Source organism: Ornithorhynchus anatinus, chromosome 11, assembly GCF_004115215.2.
Source record: "Ornithorhynchus anatinus isolate Pmale09 chromosome 11, mOrnAna1.pri.v4, whole genome shotgun sequence".
NCBI classification, from domain to species: domain Eukaryota; kingdom Metazoa; phylum Chordata; class Mammalia; order Monotremata; family Ornithorhynchidae; genus Ornithorhynchus; species Ornithorhynchus anatinus.
The window spans coordinates 59,449,285-59,468,938 of record NC_041738.1 but is presented as its reverse complement, the minus strand read 5'-3'; positions in this window follow the sequence as shown (position 1 = coordinate 59,468,938).

Here is a 19,654-nt window from a genome sequence, read left to right as displayed (position 1 = left end):
GAGCGCGTCCCCACCCAGGCTCCCGGAGATACATCATTGAGAGAACTAGGCTGCAGCCCGAGTGTTTTCTTTGAGAGCGAATCCCTCGAACACTTGCACACGTGCAAATACAGTCGAGCATCTCATCCTGCCCCTCGTTATTCGGGTTGAACTTGGCGCGGATATCAGTGGTTAAGAGGGAACCCTGTCCCCGATAACACCCTTTTTCTCTCAGTCCTCTGCCTTGACCCCTCTAGACTGTAAGCTCGTTGTGGGCAGGGAACGTGTCTACCAACTCTGTTCTAATGTCCTCTACCAAGCCCTTAGTAATGTGCTCTGTGCCCCGTAAGCGGTCGATAAATACCTTTTATTGATTGATTGACCCCTCTTTACCGCGGAGTCCCAATCTCCCCCTTTCCCTGCTGGGATCAGGGCAGAGACGGCTGTATTTTTTTAAATCGTATAAAGGACTTACTATGACCTAGGCACTGTACAAAGCGCTGGGGTAGACACAAGCTAATAACGTCGGACACAGTCCAAGTTCCATATGGGGTTCACAGTCTTAATCCGTATTTTACAGATGAGGTAATTGAGGCACGGATAAGTGAAGGGACTTGCCCAAGGTCACACAGCTGAAAATTGGCCAGGTCAGGTCCTTCTGACTCCCAGGTCCGTGCTTTTTCCATTAGGCCATGCTGCTCCTCCTCCAGGTGGCCTTTCCGGATTAATCTCTAATCTCCCCACTTTCTATCCCACAAATAACACTTCTGCACCGTTTAAATACTGAAGTACTCGCCACTCCCCTGGAGCATGTATGTCCATGTCCTGCCTCTGGCCTGGAACGCCCTCCCTCCTCAAATCCGACAGACAATGACTCTTCTCCCTTCAAAGCCTTATTGAAGGCACATCTCCTCCTCCAAGAGGCCTTCCCTGACTAAGCCCTCCTCTCCTCTTCTCCCACTCCCTTCTGCGTCGTTCTGATTTGCTCTCTTTCTTCATTCCCCCCTCAGCCCCACAACACTTACATATCAGTAATTTGTTTATTTCTATTAACGTCTGGTCTCCCCCTTTAAACTGTAAACTCTGGGCAGGGGATCTGTCCTATTTATTGTTCTATTGTCCTCTCCCAAGATCTTAGTACAGTGCTCTGCACACAGTAATCGCTCAATAAATACGAATGATAGAATGAACGAATGAATAAATGAATTAGACTCTTCCTCCTCTTTGACATTTATTTTTAGTGTCAGTCTTCCCCGCTAGATTGTAAATTCCTTGAGGGCAGGGATCGGGTCTGCTAACTCGATTGCACGTCCCTAAGCTTTCAGTACGGTGCTCGGCACGCAGCAGTAAAGCCAGGGGATTGAATGAAAAAGAAAGCAGGAAAGAACCATAGCCGACCCCCCACCTCCACCCCCGGGCTTCCGCCGGCGAGGGAATCCGCTGTAGTTCGCTAGAGCCCGGCGCAAAATAATAATAATAGTATTTGTTAAGTACTTACTATATATGTGCCAAGTACGGTTCTAAGCGCTGAGGTAGAAACAAGGTAATCAGGCTATCCCACGTGGGGCTAGCATTCTTAATCCCTGTTTTACAGATGAGGTAACTGAGGCACAGAGAAGCTAAGTGACTTGCCCAAAGCCACACAGCTGATAAGTGGAGGAGTCAGGATTAGAACCCACGTCCTCTGACTCCCAAGCCCGTGTTCTTTCCACTAAGCCACGCTGCTTCATGTGACTGCGGGAATACCTGGTCTGGACTAATTCATTCACTCAGTCAGTCCTATTTATTGAGCACTTACTGTGTGCAAAGCACCGTACTAAGGGCTTGAGAGAGTACGATTTAACAACAGACACATTCCTGCCCACAACGAGCTCACAGTTTGCAGGACTAATGGCTTTACCGCTTTCTACACCTTACCTGAGCTCGCCCGTACCTGGGCTTTATCCGTATAGTTCTCCATATACCCCTTGGCTTCCCCACCTTTATATTTCAGAGAAAGTGTTTTCGACGACCAATTAAAGATGACATACAACCTTTTTTAGGTTCGAATGATGCGAAGAGCATGCTGAGTCGAATATAGGTGCATGCCTTTTTGTCACCTCAGTAAAAAGCTCCGGGTTTTCCCGACACCTGGAATTTGGGAGGCATAATAGGGTCTCTCCGGGAACAAAGTCACCTAACCGGGTCTCGTCCTAGGCGGGCTTTGGATTCGGTTTCGTGGAAAACAAGTACTCCAACGCCCACGTCACGTGACCAGAAAATCAAGGACTTTTCTTGTGGAAGGGAAGACCTACAATAGTAATAATAATTGTGGCATTTGTTAAGGCCAGGCCCTGTACTAAGCGCTGAGGGCGGAGTACAAGCAAGTCGGGTTGGACACAGTCCTTGTCGCACATTGGGTTCACAGTCTTAATCCCCATTTTCCAGATGAGGTAACCGGGACACAGAGAAGTGAAGTGACTTGCCCACGGTCACACAGCAGACCGGTGGCGGAACAGATTAGAACCTTCTGACTCCCAGGCTCGGGATCTGTCAATTATGGCATGCTCACCCATCCGCACAGATGACCCAATTAAAGCCAGTCCCACTGAATTCATCCCTCCTTGAGATGGGCCGCCTCTGCCCGGGCCCCCCCGCGCGCCCACCCCGGGACGCGGAAAGCGGGAAGGTGTATGGTCCCGGACTCCTGGGTTCTTGGTCTCAGCCTCAGACTCCAGCTCGGGTCCCGGTGGGTGGGGGCAGGGGGTTTCGAGCCCTACCCCCGTCCTTGGGGTTAGAGAAACAACAACGGAAAGCAGGTCCAACCGGACTTTGAATAATAATAATTATTATGGCATTTGTTAAGCGCTTACTATGTGCTAGGCACTGTAATAAACGCTGGGGTGGATACAAACAAATCGGTTTGGTCACAATCCCTGTCCCAGATGGGGTTCACAGTCTCAACCCCCATTTAACAGATGAGAGAACCGAGGCATAGAGAAGTGAAGTGGCTTGCCCAAGGTCATACAGCAGACTAGTGGCAGAGCCGGGATTAGAACTAATGACCTTCTGACTCCCAAGCCCGGAGTCTAGAGAAGCAGCGTGGCTCAGTGGAAAGAGCACGGGCTTTGGAGTCAGGGCTCGTGAGTTCGAATCCCAGCTCTGCCACTTGTCAGCTGTGTGACTGTGGGCAAGTCACTTAACTTCTCTGTGCCTCAGTTCCCTCATCTGTAAAATGGGGATTAAGACTGTGAGCCCCACGTGGGACAACCTGATTCCCCTGTGTCTACCCCAGCGCTTAGAACAGTGCTCGGCACATAGTAAGCGCTTAACAAATACCAACATTATTGTTACCTACTACAAGACATGCAAGACGGGCACACACCACACCGTACACATCCCAATTAATGATGGTAATTGGTAAGCGCTTACTGTGTGTCAAGCACTGTTGTAAGCGCTGGGGTAGATATAGGGTTATCAGGTTGGACACAGTCCCTGTCCCACACGAGGTTCCCGGTCTTAGTCCCCATTTTACAGATGAGGGAACTGAGGTTTAGAGAAATGAAGTGACTTGCCCACGATCACACTGCAAAATCCGGAGTCGGGATTAGAACCTTCTGACTCCCAGGACCGTGCGCTATCCACTAGGACACTGGAGGACTTTGGTGCCAATACGCCCACGCTATTTACTGATCAAACTACGAAAGCCCCAGCACTTGAATTCCTTTGGAAATTAAATAAAATTAATAAATTAATTAAAGCGTCTTCGGTCCGATTTGGAAACCGGTATCCCGCTGTCCAGCTCTCTCCGGCTCCCGCCCCCGCGGGGATGTGTGGATCTGAAGAAAAAAAAAACAAACCATAAAATAAGCATTCTCCAGGGACCCCCTCCCCGACTCCCCCGGTCCCGTCGTGCACGACTATACCACCTTCTGCGAGCGTAATGTAGGAGAAAATCCACCTTCACCTCCCGGACCTCCTGCTTAGCTTTGGGTCGTGAAGACACTCAAAATTATCCGGGTAATTTTGGAGCCCTCCCCAAATGAAAAGCCTCTGTCTCCAATCATCTATCGGTCCGATGGGGGAGGAGGTCTGAAGTAATAATAATAACTGTGGCATCTGTAAAGCGTTCACTGTGTGCCAGGCACTGTACTAAGCGCTGGGGTGGATACAAGGAGATAAGGGTTGGACACAGACCCTGTCCAACGTGGGACTCACCGTCTCGATCCCCATTTTACGGATGAGGGAATTGAGGCCCAGGGAAGTGAAGGAACTTGCCCAAGGTCCCACAGCAGACAAATGGCAGAGGCGGGATTAGAACCCATGACCTTCTGACTCCCAGGCCTGGTCTCCATCCACTGCACCGTGCTGCTTTCCGTATGATTCAATCAATCCATCGATCGGATTTATTGAGCACTTAGTCTGTGCAGAACACTAGGCTAAGCGCTTGGGAGAGTGCAATACGACAATATAACAGAGTTGGTGGACACATTCCCTGACCATAACGAGTTGATATTCTAGAGGGGGAGACAGACAATAACAGAAATAAATTACGGATATGGACATACGTGCCGTGGGGCTGGGAGTGGGGGTGAATAAAGGGAGCAAGTCAGGGCGACGCAGAAGGGAGTGGGAGAAGAGGAAAGGAGGGCTTAGTCAGGGAAGGCTCCCTGGAAGAGAAGTCCCTTCAATAGTCTGCGTGTGTAGACCTCATCTCGATTTTCTTGATCCTCATTTTCTTTTCTCTAACAGTAAAGTGACAGGCCTTCTAGTCTATGAGCTGACCGTGGATAGGGAATGTGTTTATTGCTATGTTGTCCTCTCCCAAGCGCTTAGTACAGTGCTCTGTGCATGGTAAACGCTCAATAAATACGATTGGCTGAATGAATCCATCATTGGGTCCATGTTCCGTTCCAATCCGATCTCGCCTCTCACCCTGGGAAGCAGGAAATCCCCAGTAGTTTCTCCCCCCAAATAATAATAATAATAATAATGGAATTTGTAAAACGCTTACTATGGGCCAAGCACTGTTCTAAGCGCTGGGGGAGATACGAGGTAATCAGGTTGTCCCACGTGGGGCTCACAGTCTTAATCCCCATTTTTCCGATGAGGTAACTGAGGAGTTAAGTGACCTGCCCAAAGTCACTCAGCTGACAAGTCGAAGAGCCGGGATTAGAACTCACGACCTCGGACTCCCAAGCCCGTGCTCTTTCAACTAAGTCACGCTGCTTCTCCAAAATGAGCAGAGGAGTACTAAGGAAGGAGAATGGTGGAGGGGGCTGCTGTCCGAATCGAGCCCCGGCAGGTCACCGAATTGTACTTTCCAAGGACTTAGTACAGTGCTCTGCACACAGTAAGCGCTCAACTAATACGATTGAATGAATGAATGAATGAAAACCTCTGCCTCTTTTCTCCAATTTAGGGAAAAGATATTTTTCTTTCTCTAAAAAATCGGATTTGGACACTTAAGAACCAGAAGGGAGCCCATAAAAGTTCGAAGTGTTGGTAGAGGAAGGGAGGGAAAGCGATGTGGGGGGCGGGAAGGGGGGAAGGGGCTCGAGACCACTGCCAAAAACCCGGCCCCTCTCTCCAGGGGGAGAGCCTTATAAACGGGGGGGGGGGGGTCCACTCCCGTTAGACCCCCACCCCTAACCGTGCAGCCGGGGCCCAGGCGAAGGGTCCGGGATTAAGCAGGAGGAGGGAGGGGGCCCCAGGCTAAGGAATGGGAAGGGGAGGGCTCAGGCCCATTTGATGGCATTGGGGTGGGGGAGGGTCCCGTCAAACTCTTGTAATGGGGGACCCCGCCCCTCTTCCCCCCACCCCCCATCCTCTTTCCTTCAACAGCCTCCTCCGCGGCCAATCGCCCTCATTTGGGCCAATTAAGTCTGCATGGAAAACGCTAGCACACGGTGAGGTCACAGCTCCGGCCCGGAAAGCAGAGCGGGGGTGGGGAGGGGGTACGGCGGGGAGGGTCGTTTGGGGAAGGAATTTGACTCTGACCGGGGCGAGTGGGGGCGGGGGAGAAGATGGGGAGGAGAGCTGAGGTGGGGTGGGGGGGTGGGGGTGGCCCTGGCAAGAGACTTTCATTCATTCAATTCATTCGATCCTATTTATTGAGTGCTTACTGTGTGCAGAGCACTGTACTAAGCGCTTGGGAAAGTACAGCAATAAACAGTGACATTTCCTGCCCACAACAAGCTGAAGAACTGAACCTTTCCCTCCTCCAACCCTTATTCATTCATTCAATCGTATTTATTAAGCACTTATTGTGTGCAGAGCACTGTACTAAGTGCTTGGGAAAGTACGATACAACAATAAACAATAACAATCCCTGCCCACAACGAGTTCAGAGTCTAGAGGGGGGGAAGACAGATAGCAATACAAATAAATTATAGATATAGACATAAGAGCTATGGGTTCGGGGGGCGGGGGGATAGCAAAGGGAGCAAGTCAGAGTGACATTGAAGGAAGTGGGAGATGAGGAAAAGTGGGGCTTAGTCTGGGAAGGCCTCTTGGAGGAGATATGTTTTCAATAAGACTTTGAAGGCAGGGGAGAGTCAATGTCTGGAGGATTTGAGAAGGGAGGGCGTTGCAGGCCAGAGACAGGACGTAAGGCTGAGCGTCATCAGGGAGACAGGCGAGATTGAAGCACAGTCAGGTTTGTCTGCCTCAACCATAAAGGAGGGAGGGTCTCTCCCCCCACAGCTCCCCACTGCCTCCAACCCTAGAGATGAGTTAGTCTCTCCAGGTTCCTCTCCCAACCCTAGAGAGAGACAGGTGTCTCTCTCTCCCCTTCTCCCCTGACCCTACCCGGAGAGGTGGGCTGGCCTCTCCCCACATCCTACCCTCAACCACTGAGATGAGATGGTCTCTCTCCTCCCCGCAACCACAGAGGTGGGCCAATCTGCATGGTGTAGCAGGTAGAGCATGGGTTCTAATCCCGACCCTATCACTTGCATTTGTCTGTAGTGCAAGTCCATGTCCTACATGGGGCCCACAGTCTTCATCCCCATTTTTCGGATGAAGTAACTGAAGCCCAGAGAAGTGAAGTGATTTGCCCAAGGTCACACGGCAGACAAGTGGAGGAGCCGGGATGAGAATCCAGGCCCGTGCTCTTTCCACTAGACCACACTGCTTCTCAACCATAGAGGAGGGCTGGTGTCTCTCTCCTCCCCTAGCCAGCACTGGGAGTCAGTGGGCTACAATGGATAGTCGCCCACAGAGAGCAGAAAGCCCCAGCTAGAGATAGTGTCTTTAACAGCACAGCCATAGGAGAAGCAGCGTGGCCTAGGGGATAAAGCACAAGCCTGGAAGTCAGAAGGTCTTGGGTTCTAATGCCGGCTCTGCCGCTAGTCTGCTCTGTGACCTTGGGCAAGTCACTTTGCTTCTCTGTGCCTCAGTTCTCTCATCTGTAAAATGGAGATTAAGACTGTGAGCCCTGCGAGGGAAAGGGACTTTGTCCAACCTGATTACCCAAGATGAGCTCAGAGCCCTATCCTGTCTGTCTCGGCGCTACCCTTGTCTTCAAAGTGTGGTTTAGTAGATACAGCATGGGCCTGGGAGTCAGAAGGACCTGGGTTCTAATTTCGGCTCTGCCACTTGTCAGCTGTGTGACTTTGGGCAAGCCACTTCATTTCTCTGCGCCTCAGTGACTCATTTGTAAAATAGGGATTAAGACTGTGAGTCCCACGGGGGAACCTTATTACCTTGTATCTACCTCAGCGCTTAGAACAGTGCTTGACACATAGTAAGCATATAAGAAGTGTCATAATACCATAATAACATAATAGCTGGATGCCTAATGTTTGCAGAGCATTTTACTGTATGTCCACTGTGTGTGAAGTGCTGTCCTGGGTGCTTACCACGTGCAGAGCACTGTACCAGGTGCCTACGGTGTGCAGCACACTGTAATAGGCACCTACTCTGTGTGGAGCACTAAACGGGGTGCGGAGCACTGTTCTGGATGCTTGGGAACATAGAGTAGACATAAAAGTCAATGTTCCTGCCTCGGTGGAGTTGTTCAGTTTAATGCAGGAGAGAACTGTGCCCCAGTTGCTAGACCTACGATGGGTAACCGGGTGAGGCTTAGACCCGGATTGATAAAGTCAAATAGAAATTGTTAACCAACCAAGTAAAGGCTGGAGAAAAAAAAACTAGTTCTGGAATGACCGACAGGGTGACCCAACCGGGAAGGGGGAAACTAGAGGTGGCTGTTTTAGATGGTCTCGGAAGAGGAGGAGGAGGAGTCGGGGGTGCGTGAGCAAAGGGTCAGAGGAGGAAGAGTCAAGCGCAAGGTCCGGCTGGGAGGTGAGCTTGGGAGATGCAGCAAAGTGTGTGAGCTGGGGTGTAGCCAGAGGAAAGAGTGGATGAGTAAGGGGGCAGGCAGCCAGTGGGGAGCCTCGAAGCCTGTGGTTGCAAGTTCTTGCTCCACCCAAAGAGAAACAGGGCTACTGGAGGGGTTTGGAATAAGGAGAAAACAAGAGAACAAGGAGAGACGATTCCATTTCTTTTGAAGCCCGCTGCCTAATTTCTTGAGGGGCCTGCTGATTTCTTAATAAAGCCATCTGCCTAGTTTCTTTTGAGGCTCACCACTTGATTTCTTTCAGGCCTGCTAACCCAGTTTATTTTTAGGGCTGCCATCTGATTTTGGCTTCAGCCCACTGTCTGATTTCTTTCAGGCCTCCTGCCCAGGTTGTTGCTTAGGCCACATCCTGGTTTCCTTTAGGCCTGTTGCCTGGTTTCTTTTTAGGTCTGCCACCTGATTTTTTTCAGGTGTTCTTGTCATTTGAATCCACAGCCTGATTTCTTTCAGGCTGCCCATCCAGTTTTTCTGTTAGGTCTGCTGCCTGACTTCTTTCAGGCCCGCAGCTGAGTTTCTGTTTTTAGGGAATAATAATAACAACAGTGGTGATATTTGTTAAAGCGCTTACTATGTGCCAGGACCGTACTAAGCAGGAGGATCGAGACGAACACATCAGACTGGGCACAGTCCCTGTCCCACATGGGGCTCCCAATCTTCATCCCCATCTGACAGACGAGGGAGCTGAGGCCCAGAGAAGTGAAATGACTGGCCCAGGGTCACTCAGCAGACATGTGTCAGAGCCGGGTCCTTCTGACTCCCAGGTCCCGGCTCTATCCACTCGGTCACGCTGCTGCCTTGTTTCTTTTAGCCCCCTGCCTGGTCTCTTTGAGGCCCCGGGTGCTTGGGTGGCGTTGTTTGCTGCTGCGTGCCAGCGAGCGTGTAGTGCCCCACCCGGCCTGCTCCAGGGAGCCACGCAGCGCCCTGCGGGGGGGTGGGAGCGCCCATCCGCCTGTCCGCCCCTCCCCAGCGGGCCAGGCCGGGCCGGGCCGGGCCAGCCCGTCCCGGTCCTGCTCCCGCTGAGTCACCCTGCGGCACGCGGCCTGGAATGCTGCCTCCCCGGCCTGGTTTCCTCTTCCCGACGCGGCTCCTGGGAACGGCGGACCTGGCGCTGCCTCCAGACCCCAGCTGGGACCGGGGGAGCCCCAGGGCCTGCGTGGAGATGGGAAGAGGGAGAGGGAAGGGACGCGGGGACCCCAGGGAAGTCTCCACCCTAGAGTGGCTCCCCAAGCCAAGGTGGGCGGGAGGGGGGAGCCCTGGGGCGGGGGTGGGAGAGAGGCCCTGCCCATCCGCCTCATCATGGAGGTCAAAGGGCATGCTTGAGGCCAGAGTCTCCCGATGACTTGCCCGTGGAGACCCAGCCTGGCCAAGGCCGAGGAGCGCCCCTGGATTATCCAGATATTTCGGGAGGGACAGATTTCCTCCGGCTCTGGCGTCATCCGCCTTGTGGCCTGAAACTGAAGCCGGGCGAGGAGGGAACCCAGGCAACTGGCCCGCGCACCTCCAGCTCCAGTTGCCAGCCCGGTTGGGAGCCGTGACCCAGTCCCCTCCACACCCGATCCAGCCTCCGAAAGATCCTTAGGGAGAACCCTCAGCTTCGCCTTCCTTTGCCTCCCATGTGGAACAATCTTTGGAGCAGGAAGTTCTTCCTGCCATCTAATCTAAATCCTAGTTGCTGTGGTTTAACCTCACTCCTTCCAGCTCTAACCACAGTGGAGTTAGGGACCACCCACACTCCTTCCTCCCTGCTGTACACTAGCCCCTGGGGCTCCACAGTCTTCTCTTCTCTAGCCCACCGACTCCTTCCCCTCAGGGCCTGGGCCACCTGACCCTCCCTGACTCTCACCTGTCTTTCCATCCCCGGGGCCCCTTAGTGATGCTGGATCCAGGACCCAAAAGAGGATCACTCTCCCGCCTTCAATGCTTTATTGAAGGCACGTCTCCTCCAAGAGGCCTTCCCTGACTAAGCCCTCATTTCCTCTTCTCCCACCCCGTTCTGCGTTGCCTCTGCTCTTTGATTTGTGCCCTTTATTCCTTCCCTCAGCCCCACAGCACTTAAGTCCATATTCAGAATTTTTAAATTTACATTAATGTCTGTCTCCCCCGGCTAGGCCGTGAGCTCGTTATGGGCAGGGAACTTGTCTACCACTCTGTTCTAGTGTACTCTCCCAAGCATTTAGTATAGCGCTCCACACACAGTAAGTGCTCAATAAATGCGATCGATTGATTGACTGACTGATTCAGCTGCTGGGAGGGGGCAGGGTCCATGTCCGTGCTGCCCCCGACAGCCTGGGCCCTAGAAGGAAGACAGCAATTTCAGTCAGAGTTGGCATTACCAGGCTTGTGGGCCCCACGTTAGGCTAGAACTCAACTCAGTCCCTTTTTTCTCCTCCCACCCTCATCCTTCCTCCTCACCCCCATCCTCCGTCCTTCTCCTCTGTTTCTCCCCTTGAAGTCCCCACCCCTTCCTTCAGGCCTGCCCCCTCCTTCAAGCCCCACCTCACGGAGGACCCCCTTACCCCACGAAATCTGATGGTTCTCTGGGACAGAGCCCAGATCAGGCACTCAGACACTTAGTCAAGAACAAAATGTCCATCTGTGGAGACGGCTGGGACAGGCTGGACAGGTTGAAGGTCAGGAGGGGCTGCTGTCACAGAATCCCCAAGGCCAAGCCCAGAACCAGACATGCTCCAACCATTGGATTGTAAGCTATTTGAAGGTAGGGAAGTGTTTTTTTCAATCAGTCAATCATTGGTATTTATCGAGCACTTATTCATTCGATCATATTTATTGAGCACTTACTGTGTGCAGAGCACTGTACTAAGCGCTTGGGAGAGTACAATATAGTAATCAACAGACACATTCCCTGCCCACTAGTTTACACTCAGGGCGGGGGGAGACAGACATTAATACCAATAATAAATTACAGGTGTGTACATAAGGGCTGGGAGGGGGGAAGTACCAAGGGAGCAAATCAAGGTGACACAGAAATGTGCAGAGCACTGTATTAAGCTCTTGGGAGAGTATTTTCTTTCTTTCTTACTTTCCCAAGTGCATAGTACAATGTGCTGCCCTCACTAAATTCCACTGATTGTTCCTCCACCGCTGGACTCTGTCTCCAGTGGGGGCACCAGTGCCAATTACCCTCCTGGACAGGACCACCCAACGCCCTTGACTCTCCCCTTTCATCCTTAGGGTTCCATCTAGTAATAGGGAATCGATATGGCTTCAGTCTGCCAGGGGAGATGGGATGGACCCACAAACGCAAACTTACTCTCCCCCAGCTTCAAAGCCTTACCTCTTCCAAGAGGCCTTCCCAGACTAAGCCCCACTTTTCCTCATCTCCCACTCCCTTCTGCATCGCCCTGACTTGCTCCCTTTGCTCTTCCCCCTACCCAGTCCCATAGCACTTATGTATATATTTGTCCTTTTATTAATTTGTACTGATGTCTGTCTCCTCCCCTCTAGACCGTGAACTCGTTATGGGCAGGGAATGTCACTTAATTGTTGTATTGCACTTTCCCAAGCACTTAGTATAATGCTCTGCACACAGCAAGAGCTTAATAAATACAACTGAATGAATGAGTGAGTGAAATGAATAAAGACAGCTAAGGACAGGAGTTGGTTAGCGGGGGAGGTGCATGGATTGGACAATCAGGGAAAATTTCTGGGAGGAAGTAGCCTTGGCTGTCTGGGTTTTTCTCTTCCTGTCTCCAGCTGCAGAGGCTGGAACTTAGGAGGGTGTTAGGTATAGGGGGAAGGGCGGAGGCAGGGCGAGTGGGATAAACCCTGAGGGTCCTGCCGGGCTAAGACTCAGCACGATGGAAAAGTCAAAGCTTCCCTCTCTGAGCAGCCTTCTCCGCCTGGCGCCGAGAAGCCTGAGACGCTGGCACGGCAGGGAGTGCCGCGTGGGGCCTCTGCCAGGCCCGGTGCCCAATCTCCTGGGTCCAAAGCCTGGCAAGACTCCTCCCAAAACACTCTTCCTGGTCCTGACTTCCAGAGGTCACTATGTCCATCCGCCTGCCTGTAGGATGGGCTGACCTTCCCCCTCCTAGATGGACGGAGGACAGGGGAGGGGGTTTCCCTCCAGCATTCATTCATTCAGTCGTATTTATTGAGCACGTACTGTGTGCAAAGCGCTTGAGATAGTTCAATACAACAACAAAAAGACCCCGTCCCTGCCCAAAGGAACTCACAGTCTAGAGGAGCACCACCCACTCCCCTCACTCTGCAATAATAATAATAATAATGATAACTGTGGTATTTGTTAAACGTTTACCAAGTGCCAAATGCTGGGTTGGGCGCTGTAGTCATTCATTCATTCAATCGTATTTACTAAGTGCTTACTGTGCACAGAGCACTGTATTAAGTGCTTGGGAAAGTATATTACAACAATAAAGTATGATCAGTTCGGAGACAGTTCCTCTCCCGCATGGGGCTCCTGGGCTTAGAGGGAGGGAAAACAGGCATTTAATCCCCATTTCACAGATGAGGGAACTGAGGCCCAGAGAAGCGAATCAACTTGGCCAAGGTCAGACAAGTGGCGGAGCCGGGATTAGAACTCAGTCTCGTGCTCTTTCCACTAGGCCACGCTGTGTCTTAGTAAGGCCTGCCCTCTGACTCACAGCCACCTGCCCTGCTGTTTTACCCACCCACACCCTTCTAGAGGGCCCTCTGTCCCCTCTCCTAGTGGGTCTCTGTTGAAAAACAGCGTGGCTTAGTGGCAAGAGCCCAGGCTTGGTAGTCAGAGGTCGTGCGTTCTAATTCCGGTTCCGCCACTTATCAGCTGAGTGACTTTGGGCAAGTCGCTTCACTTCTCTGTACCTCAGTTATCCCATCTGTAAAATGGGGATTAAGACTGTGAACCCCACGTGGGACAACCTGATAACCTTGTATCTATCCCAAAGCTTAAAACAGTGCTTGGCACAGAGTAAGCGCTTAACAAATACCATCATTTCATTATTATTATTATTTCCCACCCTTTGAGGGAGGAGACCCAGGTTCCTGACTCGCTCCCTGAGGGGAAAAGCTTCTCCTGCAGCTCTTCCTTGTGGCCGGACATGTAATGTGGGTGACCCCCGGGTCCCAGAGGAGGCCTGTCCCAGGAACCACGCTTTGACCCTGTGACCTCTGAGAGGGATGGAAGGGGGTGGCCCCCAATCTTGGCAGATTGAGTGCTGTAGGACCCAGGAACTCTGACAGCCCACCCCCACCACTTCCCCCTCCCCAGCCCCCCTAAGCGGAGGGCTCCAGACGGCATTAGTCACCCCTCTTTCCTAGAACTCGGCTGCTCATGAGCGAGGCCAGGCAGTAAACCCGGTGACCAGGGGCACCCGTGGGAACCGCAAAGCCGTTTCCTCATCCATCCCTTAGTGAGCCAGCAAGCCCCCTGGGGCAGGTCCCGGGGACTGGACCAAGGGCCAGCCCCAGCCCCACACTCAGAGAGCTCTCTATCTGAGCGGAGAAGCCGGGCAGGCATGTAGACCAATCCAGGCCCAACCGGGGGCAGTTGTCAGGGAGGAAGAGGTTCGAACAGTTGACGGTGGGTGGATGACTCTGGGAAGGCTTTCTGGAGGAGGAGGCAGCTTTGTAAGAATGACGGTATTCATGAAGCGCTTCCTGGGTGCTAAGTGCCAGGGTCAATACACAATGTTCAGAACGGAGAGTCCCCGTACAACCTGGGGCCCACAGGGGAAGAGGGAGAACAGGTATTTCATCCCCATTTTGCAGATGAGGAGACGGAGGGCCAGAGAGGTTAAATGGCTTACCTAGGGTCACACAGCAGGTGAGCGGCAGAGCCGGGGCTCAATTTGGGTCCCTGGCTGCTGATCCTCTGATGTTTCCACTTGTCCACACTACCTGGAGTTGGAATATAGAAGAGGGTACACGGAGGGAAGGGTTATGTGGTCGGGGAGATGTCAGAGCAGGGAGCCAAGTGGATTTTCTTCATTCTGTAATCCTCAGTGGTTCCAGGTCTGATTATTCAAACCTCATGTTTTGTCCCCCAGCCTTCTCTGTCTCTGTCACCCAGGGTCTTTTTCAATGGGGTCTCTTTCCAAGGGATGAGCAGGGAGCAAGGAGCGTTGGATTGTAGGGGTCTCCAGCTGAACTGTTGGGGAACCAGGTTGGGTGTGGGAGAAGGTGAAACTCCAGACCAAAATGAGGTATTTGGATTATCTGGATTTCAATTATCCACGTCACCCCTGGGCCCTGACCGTGGATAATCAGGAGTTGATTCACTGTCTGACAGTCTGTCTGTCCATTTCTAGCCACATCTTGGAGGCTACTGCAGGGCGAAGTGGACAGTGCACAGGCCTGGGAATTAGAAGGGCACAGGTTCTGATCCTGGCTCTGCCACTTGTCGGCTGTATGACCTTGGACAAGTCACTTCACTTCTCTGGGCCTCAGTTACCTCATGTGTAAAATGGGGATTGAGTCCATGAGCCCTTTGTGGGACAGGGACTGTGTAAAACTCAATTTGCTTGTATCCACCCCAGTACTTAGGACAGTGCCTAGCACATAGTAAGTGCTTAACAAATACCTTCATTATTATTATTATTATTACTGGCAGTTCAGAGGGCATCTGGAACCTCACCTCCAGAGGGGTTCGGGGTCAAGCTTCTGGGAGCGGGTGCAAGGAAAAGAGCCCAGAGAAGGGAGCCTTCCAGATGTGTTAAGAATGTGGGAGTGCTTCCCGGAGAAGGAGGAGAATGAGTGATTTTCAGGAACAGGGTCAAAAAGGGACATATGCAAATGACATGCAAACCACATGCAGAGTCCATGATGATGATGATGGCATTTGTTAAGCATTTACACTGTGTCAAGCACTATTCTAAGCTCTGGGGTAGATTCAAGCTAATCAGGTTGGATCCAGTCCCTGTCCCACATGGGGCTCACCATCGTATTCCCCATTTTACAGAGAAGGCAACTGAGGCACAGAGAAGTGACTTACCCAAGGTCACCAGGCAGACCAGTGGCAGAGCCGGGATTAAGACCCAGGTCTTCCTGACTCCCAAGCTTTGGAGAGCTCCTTGGCCCCGATGTGGCCACAGGCCTCAGAGCCCAGCCACAGGCCTTCGCCCGGCTTAGCGCCAAACCGGGCAAAGTCAGACAGAAAATCCTGGCTGGAGCCGGGAAGACCGTGAGGCTGGGTCAGCCGGGCACTGGCAGGCCGGCCGGCCACCAGCTGCAGGGAGGGACCTCTTGGCGGAGGGTGAGGCAGGCTGACGCTGCCCCCGGATGAGCTGCGGCAGATCCAGAGAAAATTGCCCCGGACCGGGGGGCGGGGTGGGAGTGGGGGGCTGAGGTCATGCTCCGGCCTGGCCCCGAGCCCCAACCAGATGGGTCTTTGACTGGACTCCACTGAGAAGCAGTGTGGCCTGGTAGATAGAGCCTGGGCCTGGGAGTCAGAAGGACCTGGGTTCTAATCCCACTCTGCTACTTGCCTGTTGGCAAGTCACTTCACTTCTCCTTGCCTTAGTCACCTCATCTGAAAAATGGGAATTAAGACTGTGAGCCCCAGGTAGGACATAGATTGTGTCCACCCTGATAAGTTTATATGTACCCCAGTGCTTAGTATAATGCGTAGTAAGCACTTAACAAATGCTATAAAAACAAAAACAAAACACGAAGATGAGAGAACCGCCCACCTCTGAACCCCTCTCCCACCCTTGCCTGTGATTTAGCCGGTTCAGGCACAGAGAGACAGGCTCTGCAGCCCCCTCCCAGCCGCTCGACCATGGGAAATTGTTGGGGGGTGGGGGTGGGGGACAGGGAGCAGACTGGGATAAATTGCAAGCGTGTGCGAGGTCACTGGTGTTTGACTGCAAAGGTTGGGGCCGGGACCAAAGTTGGGGGCTTGGGAGAGCCGACGGGAGCCCCTGGAAGGCCTGTGAAGCCCTTCTGCCCATTTCTTATTGAAGGCACCTCTCCTCCAAGAGGCCTTCCCTGACTAAGCCCACCTTTCCTCTTCTCCCCTTCCCTTCTGCTCCCTTTCTCCATCCCCCCGTTCCAGTCTCACGGCACTTACGTCCATATCTGTCATTTACTTATTTCTATTAATGTCTGTCTCCACCCCACCCACCCCAGACCCTAAGCTCGGTGTGGGCAGGGAACGGGCCTGTTTATTATTATATTGTACTTTCCCAATCCCAGAGTCTGACTCTCTGTGCCCGAATCAGCTGAATCAAAGGCAGGGAAGGAAGGAGAGGGCATCACGGAGGTGGGAGGTTCATACATCTTAACGTTTAATCTATGTTTATTTTTATAGCATTTGTTAAGCACTTATTAGGCACTATACTAAGCGCTGGAGTACACTGTACACTGCTCTGCACATAGCAAGCACCTAGCATGGCATAAGGGATACAGCTCAGACCTGGGAGTCAGAAGGCCATGGGTTTTAAACCCGGCTCTACCACTCGTCTCCTGTGTGACCTTGGGCAAGTCACTTCTCTGTACCTCTGTTCCCTCATCTGTAAAATGGGGATGGAGACTCTGAGCCCCACGTGGGACAGGGACTGTGTCCAACTCGATTTGCTTGTATCCACCCCAGTGCTTAGTACAGTGCCTGGCACATAGTAAGTGCTTAAATACCATAATTATAATAATTATTATTAATAAATACAATTGAATGAATGCATATTGAAGGTTATGGCAGAAATTCTCTTTCCAAAGCTGATTCCATCTCAGACTTATCCCTCCCCATCCCTCAGGCTAGACTTGAGGGTGCCCAGAGGCTCAGAGACCCCCTGCCTCTATGCCCCCTCCTCCCTGTCACTCCACCCTTGCCACGCTAGGGATGGTGAAGGCTGCGGCCTAGCGCCGCTCCCCACAACTGGGGAGGCGCACAAGCCATGACAAGGGCCGCGAGGTAATTACCACGCAGGCGCGGGAGGTGGGGGGAGGACAGGGAGGGAGGGCAGAGCCTTGGGGGAGGAGAGGTCAGGGGGAGCAGGGAGCCCCCCGCCCCCTCAGTTGCTTGCACAACCAGCCGGGCCTCGTGGATTCACTTCTCGCAATTCCCCGGAGCCAGGGGCGAGGAGAAGAGATGAAAGATTTCCAGCGTGTGCGCGTGCGCGCGCCAGGGAAAGCCTGGCAGAGGTGCCCAGGCAAGGAAGGCATTACCCTGGGGGCCCAAGCCCAGCATCCGTTGGCACCTCTGGGTGCCAGAGCAGCGACTCCAACTGGCAGTGCCCATGACGGGTACTGGCGGCTTCTCCTGCTGCCCAGCGGAGCAGGATGCACTTATGTCCATATCTGTAATTCATTTCATTCGTTCATTCAATCGTATTTATTGAGCGCTTACTGTGTGCAGAGCACTGTACTAAGCACTTGGAATGTACAATTCGGCAACAGATAGAGACAATCCCTCCCCAACAATGGGCTCGCAGTTTAAAAGGGAGAGTCAGCAAAACAAGTAGACAGGCGTCAATACCATCAAAATAGATTAAAAGAATCACAGATATACGTACACCATTAATAAAATACAGTAATAAATAATATATAAAAATATACACAAGTGGTGCAGGGAGGGGAAGGGGGTAGAGCAGAGGGAGGGAGTCGGGGCAATGGGGAGGGGAGGAAGGGAGGAGGGAAAGGGAGGACTCAATCTGGGAAGGCCTTCTGGAGGAGGTGAGCTCTCAGTAGGGCTTTGAAGAGGGGAAGAGAGTTCATTTGTATTGATAATAATAATAATAACGATATTTTTTAAGTGCTTACTATATGCCAAGCACTATATTAAGTGCTGGGGTAGATACAAGCAAATCAGGTTGGGTACAGTCTCTGGCCCACATAGAACTCACAGTCTTACTTCCCATTTTGCAGATGAAGTAACTGAGGCCCAGAGAAGTGAAGTGATTTGCCCAAGACCACACAGCAGACAAGTGGCACAGCCAGGATTAGAACCCATGAGCTTCTGACTCCCAGACCCATGCTCTATCCACTACGCCATGCTGCCTCCCCCCTCTAGACTGTAAACTCGTTGTGAGCAGGGAATGTGTCTATTGTTGTATTGCACTCTCCCCAGGGCTCAGTACAGTGCTCTGCATATAGTAAGCGTTCAATAAATACGATTGAATGAATGATGTTACGCCAGCTCTCCATTGGCCTCCCACAATCGGGGTGGAGTGGAGGAGGCCCTCTCCCCATGCCACTTAGGAATTGCTCAGTTGCTCTGGTTAAAAGTTTTCACCCTCCGAATTCCCAGTGATCTCAAAGCACTCGCTCCCTCCCCTCCTAGTTAACCCCATCGAGCCCCCACCGCTCCCAGGAACTGGTCTTGGGGCCCAGAAGGAGGAGGAGGAGGGTTGCAACCTGGTTTGGGAGGGGGTGGGGAGGAAGGGGCCGAGTCGCTGCCAGGCAGCCAAGAGGCAGGCTGCACCTGCAGCAGGTGGGAGTTAGGTGAGACTTCGGCAGCGTCCGCCCAGCGGGGAACACGGAGACGGGCTGACCGTGGAGACTACTTTCTCCTCGACATCGAATAATAATAATGTTGGCATTTGTTAAGCGCTTACTATGTGCCGAGCACTGTTCTAAGCGCTGGAGTAGATAGAGGGTAATCTGGTTGTCCCACGTGAGGCTCATAGTTAATCCCCATTTTACAGATGAGGGAACTGAGGCACCGAGAAGTGAAGTGACTTGCCCACAGTCACACAGCTGACAAGTGGCAGAGTCGGGTTTCGAACCCATGACCTCTGACTCCCAAGCCCAGGCTCTTTCCACTGAGCCACGCTGCTTCTCATCATGGCGACATCGACATCGAAGGCGACGGCATCACATGGTCCAGAGGTAGAGAAATGGACCGATTCATTTTTTCTTTCAATTGTATTTATTGAGCGCTTACTGTGCGCAAAGAACTGCACTAAGCGCTTGGGAGAGTACAATACAACAATAAACAGACACATTCCCTGCCCGCAATGAGCTTACAATCTAGAAGATGATGATATTTGTTAAGTGCTTACTATGTGTCAAGCACTGTTCGAAGCGCTGGGGTTGTTACAAGCTAATCAGGTTGAACACAGTTCCCAGTCCCACTTGGGGCTCACAGTCTTAAATGAGGAAAAGGAGTCCCAGAGAAGTAAAGTGACTTGCCCAAGGTCACCCAGCAGACAAGTGGTGGAGTCGGCATTAGAACCCAGGTCCTTCTGACTCCTAGGATGGTGCTCTAGCAGCATGGATTAGTGGAAAGAGCCTGGGCTTGGGAGTCAGAGGTCATGGGTTCTAACCCCAGCTCCGTATGTGACTTTGGGCAAGTCACTTAATAATAATAATAATAATGTTGGTATTTGTTAAGCGCTTACTATGTGCAGAGCACTGTTCTAAGCGCTGGGGTAGATACAG